Source organism: Rhinopithecus bieti, unplaced genomic scaffold (assembly GCF_001698545.2).
Source record: "Rhinopithecus bieti isolate Rb0 unplaced genomic scaffold, ASM169854v2 scaffold_70981, whole genome shotgun sequence".
Classification (NCBI taxonomy): Eukaryota; Metazoa; Chordata; class Mammalia; order Primates; family Cercopithecidae; genus Rhinopithecus; species Rhinopithecus bieti.
Genome location: NW_016826267.1, coordinates 30,681 through 39,226, shown reverse-complemented (window position 1 = coordinate 39,226; position 8,546 = coordinate 30,681). Strand labels below are relative to the sequence as shown.

The 8,546-nt window shown below is 43.8% G+C and overlaps 1 pseudogene; it reads right to left on the bottom strand.

Moving 5' to 3' along the window:
• Window positions 1–7,640: 7,640 nt before the first annotated feature.
• On the bottom strand, window positions 7,641–8,249 carry LOC108522912 (60S ribosomal protein L19 pseudogene; annotated as a pseudogene).
• Between the last annotated feature and the right edge of the window lie 297 nt (window positions 8,250–8,546).

Here is an 8,546-nt window from a genome sequence, read left to right as displayed (position 1 = left end):
TATTTTATTTTTTACTTTGAGACGGAGTCTTTCCCTGTTGCCCAGGCTGGAGTGCAGCGTCATGGTCTTGGCTCACTGGAACCCTCCTGGCTTCAAGCGATCATCCTACCTCAGCCTCCTGAGTAGCTGGGATTATGGTGCCTGCCACCACGCCCGGCTAAGTTTTGTATTTTTAGTAGAGGTGGGGTTTCACCATGTTGGCCAGGTTGGTCTCTAACTCCCGATCTCAAGTGATCCGCCCACCTCGGCCTCCCAAAGTTCTGGGATTCCAGGCGTGAGCCACTGCGCCCGGTCTGGGTTTATTTTTATATTCCCTGCTTGGCATGGATGTGCTTCTTAAAACTGGGATTTATGGCTTTAATCAATACAGAAAAAATTGTCAGCCATTATGTTTTAAAATATCAATTCTCCATCATCCCACTATCCCTACAATCTTTCTGGTTTCTCCTTGGGGAGTTCCTGTTAGAGATATATTTAACTATCTCATTCTATCCTGGATATATCATAACCTCTTTTTCATATGCTCCATAATTCATGTATTCCATCTTTTTATCTTGTTGTGCTGCATTTTGAGTAAATTCTTCAGATATGTTCTCCAGTTCAGTAATTCTCTTCAGCAATGTTAAATATGATATAAAAGTCCACTGAGTTTTAGATTTCAATATTTATATATTTCATTTCTAGGAGACCAATTTGGTTCAAAATCTGTTGGTTATTTTTAAAATAGCGACTTGTTCTTATGGATGACAGTGCTTCCATTTATGTCTTTAATCATTTTAAACAGATTCATTTTATCCTTTCCATTAGGTTGTTATATTATTTGAGGTACTTTGGGGCTATTGATCTGCAATTTTGCACCCACTTTTTCTCCCCGTGGAATCTTTTCCTTTTCTGTTTTATTATTTATTTACTTATTTATTTTTATGTATTCGAGACAGAGTTTCACTCTGTCGCCCACGCTGGAATGCGTGATCTCGGCTCATTATAACCTCTGTCTCCTGGGTACAAGCAATTCTCCTGCCTCAGCCCCCTGAGTAGCTGGGATTACAGGTGGGCGCCACCACATCCGGCTAATTTTTATATTTTTAGCAGGGACAGAGTTTCACCATGTTGGCCGACTGGTCTTGAACTCCTGACCTCAGGTTGATCTGCCCGCCTTGTCCTCCCAAAGTGCTGGGATTACAGGCATGAGTCACCGCGCCCAGCCGTGTTTATAATTCAGAGTTTAAGTGCAACGTCGGTGGAGCTTTACCTCTGTGGTCCTGTGTATCTCAGGTTTGGGATGTGGGCTTCCTAAAGTATTTTTGCATTTGTTTCTGCCAGACACCAGAGACTGGGAAAAATTTTTATGTCAACTTTTCATTGTAGGAGTTCTTGGTCCATGCAGGTCGTATGGTATGGCTCAGGGTTATACATTTTCAGGGGAGATATTTTCTACCCAGAGGCCAGGCAAATAAATACATTCTTCGTTGTCAGCTTGTGCTAGCAGGTAGGTGTTTTTCTTTTCCACTTTTTACTAATAGTTCATCTCTTCAAGGCCCAGGAGTTATGTAGAATATGACATTCCAATTCCTTGCCTCATGCAAGTCAAAGGAATTCATTGTGAAGCTAAACCATCAGTAGATTGAAAGAGTTAAATAAAAACATTTATAGACAAAGAGTTACACAAATTTACTACCAACACATCCTTGTGGGCCAGGCACTGTGGCTCATGCCTGTAATCTCAACACTTTGGGAGGCTGAGATAGGAGGATGGCTTGAGCCCAGGTGTTCGAGACCAGCCTGGGCAGCATAGCGAGACCCCATCTCAAAAAAACAAAAATTTGTTTAAATCCTTACTGAGAAAAAAAAGCAAAGGATTTTCATAAGGAAAAAGATATTTGAGCAAGGAAACAAGAGTTCAGATGGAAGACCTATGAGAACAAATATATTGGTAAATGTATAAGTAAAGCTAAACAGGAATTTGCTACATATTTTTAAGGATGGGTATTAAAGGGGCATTAAAACATAATGGAACTCCAGGTTATGAGTTGCATACAATAAAATAAACTAAAAAAGAATGAAAACACATAATGGAACTAAGATACTGGACAAAACAGCATGTAAAATGGAGAACATTAGATCAAATAGGATTAAAACTTAGGAGGACATGTAATCAAAAGGGACTTTTGATAGTTTAGTTTCTGGTTAGTTTAATCCAGAAAATTTTATTTTCCCATGAACAAGAAATCCAGAAACAAGTGAGACTTGGGTCAGTTAAGTTAGTGGTTCCTTAGTGCCATTGCAGACCCTCCGTCTTCCCCTCTGGCCTCTTTCTTTGATGCCCGCGGTAATGTGCCAACCCAATGTCTAGATTCCTTCCATCTTTAGATCTCTCTTTGTTCAATCTATTAAGGGATTTCCATTTCTGACCTTGAAGTACTTTCTTCTGTGTATGCATATATATTTTCCCCTAAATTGGAATCATGCTGTGCGTTCCATTTTGTTACCTGTCCTTCTAAAAATATTTCATCATTAAAACATTTAGCATAAATATAGGAAATCTCTAATTTCTTTTATTCTTTTTTTTTTTTTTGAGATGGAGTTTCACTCTTGTTGCCCAGGCTGGAGTGCAATGCGCCGTTGGATCTCGCTCATCGCAAACCTCCCTGCCCTCCTGGGTTCAAGCAATTGCTCTTGTCTCAGCCTCCCGAGTAGCTGGGATTACGCATGCACAGCACGCCCAGCTGAATTTTATATGTTTGTAGAGACAGCGTTTCTCCATGATTGTCAGGCCTCGTCTCAAACTCGCCGACCTCAGGGTGATCTGGCCTGACTCGGCCTCCCAAGTGCTGGGATTAGAGGGTGTGCAGCCACCCGCCCAGCCAAAATCTTGATTTCTTTATAACAGAAGCGTGGAAGCCTATCAAGCTGGTCCATAAATGAATGAATGCCACAACAAAATGTGCGTGTACTCATACAATGGAGTATCATTCAGCCTTAAAAGGAAGGGGGCTGGGTTGTGGTGGTGCATGCCTGTAATCACAACCCTTTGAGAGGCTGAGGTGGGGGGATTTCCATTGCGGCCAGGGTTTGAGATCCAGCCATGGCGCAGCATAGGGAGATCCTATTTCATATACAAAATTAAAAAAAAAAATTAGCCTAGAGCCCAGCTCGGTGGCTCACGCCCTGTAATCCAGCACTTTTGGAGGCCGACGTGGCGTGATCACCTGAGGCTCAGGAGATTGAGACCAGTCTGGCACTGGTGAAACCCGCATCTCTTACTAAAATACAAAAATTAGCTGGGTGTGGTGGCCGCACGCCTGTAATCTCAGCTACTTGGCGAGGCCCTGAGGGCAGGAGAATTTCTGGAACCGGGAGGCGGAGGTTGCAGGAGCTGATGATCATAGCCATTGCCATCCAGCCTGGGCACAGCAGCAAGCATTCTCGCTCTTCAAAACAAACAAATCAAAAAAAAAAAACAACTTAGCACAGGTGGTGGTGCGCACGCATTTTTGGTTCCAGCTACTCAGGGGCTGGTGTGGAAGGATGGCTTGAACCCAGGGGACATTTGAGGTTACAGGTGAGCTATAATTGTGCCGAGCGCTCGTAACCTGCCGTGAGAGTGAGCCGCCTTGGGTCTCTACAAAAGCAACAAAAATAAGGAAATTTTCTGATGGTGTGCTACACATGGATGAACCATGATGACATTGATGCTAAGTGAAATAAGGCAGTTATTGAAAAAAAACAAATACAAGGTATGATATCAGCTATATGAGATTTAATCGAATAGTCACGTTCATAGAGACAGAAAACAATATAGTGGCTGCCTAGGGCCTGGAAACTGTGAGCGAATGGCCGAGCTGGTTGCTTAATGGGGTACAGTTTTAGTTTGCAAGACAAAAGTGTCTGGAGATTGCTTGCCACAATGCTGAACATCTTAACACCATTGGACTGCTATACTTTAAAATGATCTAAGATGGGCCGGGGCCCCAGGGGCTTCACGCTGTAATCCCAGTACTTTGGAGCCAGGCAGCGCCAGCGCCTCACTTGAGGTCAGGAGTTCCAGACCAGGCCTGCGCCCAACATGATGCAAACCCCGTCTCTATTAAAAATACAAAAATTAGCTGGTGTGGTGGCGGGTGGCCTATCATCCCAGGCTCACTCGCGCGAGGTGAGGCAGAGATCGCTTGAACCCTGGAGAGCGGCAGGTTGCAGTGAGCCGAAGATCGTGCCACTGCACTCCAGCTCTGGGCCCGACAGAGCTGAGACTCTATCTCAAAATAAACAAAATGATTAGATTGACAAACTTCATGTTATGTGCATTTTAGCGCCATTTAATTTTTTTTTTTTTTTGAGATGGAGTCTGACTATTGTTGCACAGGCTGCGAGCTGCAATGGCATGATCTCAGCTCACTGCCAACCTCATGTCTCCTGCGCGGTTCAAATTGTCATTCTCCTGCCTCAGTCTCCCGAGGAGCTGATTACAGGCACCTGCCACCACGCCCAACTAATTTTTGTATTTTTAGTAGAGACGAGGTTTTGCCATGTTGTCCAAGCTGGTCTGGAACTCCTGACCTCAGGTGATCTGCCCGCCTCAGCCTCCCAAAGTGCTGGGATTACAGGTGCGAGCCACCATGCCCAACTGGTTAAAATTTCTTTAGGGGAAAATATTAGCCGGGCATGGTGGTGTGCGCCTGTGGTTCTAGCTACCCAGGAGTCTGAGGTAGGAGGATCACTTGAGCTAAGAGGTTGATGCTGCAGTGAGCTAGGATTGTACCACTGCACTCCAGCGTGGGCGACAGAGTAAGACCCTGTCTTAAAAAAAAAAGGGAAAGGGGGAGAAAAATAATCTTGATTCCTATTTTAAATGGGCAATACGTACACATGGTACCAAAATCAGAAAATGCAAAAAGGCATACAATGTTTTCACTATGGGCCTTCCCTGTCATCTAGTCTTCTCACCTGTCCCACAAACCACCCATCTACTCATCATCTCCCTTGAGCATCAGTTGACACCCGTGTTTTTTTGAGACGGGGACTCGCTCTGTAACCCAGGCTGGAGTGCAGTGGCGTGATCTCGGCTCACTGCAACCTCTGCCTCCCGGGTTCAAGCAATTCTCCTGCCTCAGCCTTCTGAGTGGCTGGGATTACAGACATGTGCCACCAAGCCCAACTAATTCTTATATTTTTAGTAGAGATGGGGTTTCACCATGTTGGTAAGGCTTGTCTCAAACTCCTGACCTAATGATCCGCCAGCCTCGACCTCCCAAAGTGCTGGGATTACAGGTGTGAGCCACTGTGCCTGGCCACCACTTTCTTGTGTGTCTTTCCATAGGTATTCTATGACTCATTCTTTCAAATAGCTGTATGTTATTTAATTGTGCATTGTGCATAAGCACCATACTTTCACCATTCCCTTGATAGTGATCATTCAGTTGTTTCTAGCTTGACATTTCTTTGAAATTTCCTCTTCTAATAAAAAAATTACACTCCATTAGACATGTATTTATTTCACATATTCTTTGTTTTAATTATACTTATTTTAATAGGCAATATATTCACAGGGTTCAAAATTCAGGAAGCACAAGAGGGTAAACATTAAAATATCCCCCCCTGCCACTGCTGACTCCCAGGTCAACATATTTCCTTCTGGGCTTGTCATGTATTTGCCTGTTTCTTCACAAATCCATTCCCTGCTCTTTGTCAGCTCTGTTTTCTATTGCAGGAAACTACATTTCCCAGGTTCCTTTGCTTGGTGGCTTCTGGCTAGCTTCAGGCAATGGAGGAAGGGCAGGCACTGGTACAGACTGGAGGGTGCAAGGAAGGCAGAGCCAAGGTATTTCTCTGTCTCCTCATGCTTTACATAGGGTTTCCCGCAGTTGCTGCAACTTCTTGGCTCCAGCTCCCCTCCGGGCAGCCCCCACCATGATTCTACTACTGCTGAATTGGCCCAGCTTCTGGGATCTGGTAACAACACCTCCTCCCTGTGTTCCTTCATCCGTAAGGCTGGTAGTCATTTCTTGCTATTAATACCTTTAAGGTTAATTCATAATCTTCTATTTGGTGTCCTAACTCTTTATCACCTGTGTAGCCAGTTTCTTCTATTAATTTCCCTCTGAACAAAATACTATTATCTGTTTCTTGTGTGTGTCTTTCCAGAATATTTTATGCATATAGAAGTAAATTATATCTGTTCTCTCCCTTCTATTTTTTTCACAAATGATAACATATTTTATACCCTATCCAACACTTTGCTTTTTCATTTAGCAATAATCCTGGAGTTCTATATAAGATTCTAAAGATTCTCTCCATTTTTTTTATTTTTTATTTTTTTGATATGGAGTCTCACTCTGTTGCCCAGGCTGGAGTGTAATGGCATGATCTCAGCTCACTGCAACCTCTACCTCCTGGGTTCAAGCAATTCTCCAGCCTCAGCCTCCTGAGTAGCTGGGATTACAGTCACCCGCCATCATGGTCGGCTAATTTTTGTATTTTTGTAGAGATGGGGTTTCACCATGTTGGCCAGGCTGGTCTTGAACTCCTGGCCTCAGATGATCTGCCCGCTTTGGCTTCCCAAAGTGCTGGGATTACAGGCATGAGCCACCGTGCCTGGCCGCTTTCTATTCCTTTTAATCCAACAAGGAGATGTACTGCAATTAAATTGTTGGAACACAATCATGCTTATTTGTTTATGTATTGTCTATGGCTGACTGCTTTCATATTGTGAGTTTTGTCCAATTCTTTGTTCAAGAAGCCAAGAAACTGGACACCTTCTACTGATAACGATACCAGTCCCTTATTGATGGATATTAGGTTACTTAAGCTTTCCTGCTATTAACATCTGTGAATAATCTTGAATTATACCATATCATGAACTTTGGAAAAAATTGTAGACTTAGAATTGCTGGGTCAGTGGGTATGTGTGTTTAAAACCTTTTTTGTTTGTTTGTTTGTTTTTGAGACAGGGTCTCTCTCTGTCACCCAGGCTAGAGTGTAGTGGCATGATCGTAACTCACTGCAGCTTCTAACTCCTGGGCTCAAGTGATCCTCCAGCTTCTGCCTCCCAAGTAGCTAGGAGTACAGGCATGCACCACCGTGTCCAGCAATTTTTTTTTTTTTTTTTTTTTTTTTGTAGAAACGAGGTTTAGCTATGCTGCCCAGGCTACTCTTGAACTCCTGGGCTCAAGCGATCCTCTCACCCCAGCTTCCCAAAGGGATTATAGACGTGAGCTTCCTCACCTGGCCTTGAAACTTATTATTATTATTTTTTTTGGATACAGGGTCTCTCGCTATCACCCAGGTTGGAGTGCAGTAGCATGATCATAACTCACTGCAGCCTCTAACTCCTGGGCTTAAGCGTTCCTCCTACCTCAGCCTCCTGAGTAGCTGGGACTACAGGTGAGCACCACCACGCCAAGCTAATTTTTTGTATATTTAGTAGAGAAGGGGTTTCACCAGGTTGCCCAGGCTGGTCTTGAACTCCTGGACTGAAGTGATCTGTCTGCCTCAGCCTCTCAGTGTGCTGGGATTACGGGCATGAGTCACCATGTCCAGCTGAAAGCTTTTTTTTTTTTTTCAAGCAGATAAAGGCTTGTTTTATATTAATGACTGATCTGTGTAATCACAGAGGCCAGTATGTAAAGACAAAGGGGGAGCTTTTATTTCTTGATCTTTTCCTCCTTGGACAAAGTCTTGATGATCTCCTCCTTATTGGCCTGGAGGCGCTCTTCACGGTGCTTGCGTTCTTCCTTGGTCTTGGACCTGCGGGCCACAGCCTGGTCAGCCAGGAGTTTCTTGCAGGCCTTGTCTGTCTTCAGCTTGTGGATGTGTTCTGTGAAAATCCGCTTGCTTTTGAACACATTCCCCTTCACCTTCAGGCACAGGCTGTGATTCACGTAGCAATCAGTCTTCTTAGATTCATGATATCTTCTGAGCAGCCTGCAGAATCCTCATTTTCCTCATCCACGTGATCTTCTCTGACATTCAGGCATTGGCTGTACCCTTTTGCTTACCTACGCCCATGTGCCTGCCCTTCTGGCCGGCCAAGGTGTTTTCCGGCATCGTGCCTGGGAATGGACAGTCACAGGCTTGCAAATGATCAGCCCATCTTCGATCAGCTTCTGGATCTGCTGACTGGAGTTGGCATTGGCGATTTCATTGGCCTCATTGGGGTCCAACCAGACCTTGTTCTTGCCACAGTGGAGGACACTAGAGATGAGCCTCTTCTGAAGCCTGAGCATACTCATGGCTGAGGCCACAGCAGCAAAAGATAAGAGCTCCCTGAAAGCTTTTTAAACATAAAATTTCAAAAATATATTCTTGATAGGCATGGGAGCAAAACATCAAGGGTTCCAGGGAAACAGTATGTTGGATTGAATCTTTTGATTTTATTTTGTATATGCGAACATGGTCAAAGTCATTTCTCACAAACAGCACAATTTTACATTATTAAATGTGTTTTAAAAAGTAGGTATTTTGAAAGTCTTTCATGTATACAAGCAAGTGAAGACAAAAGGGCAGGCCTCTATAATTACCTTGAATTTTTCAAAAAGTTCAAGTACTAC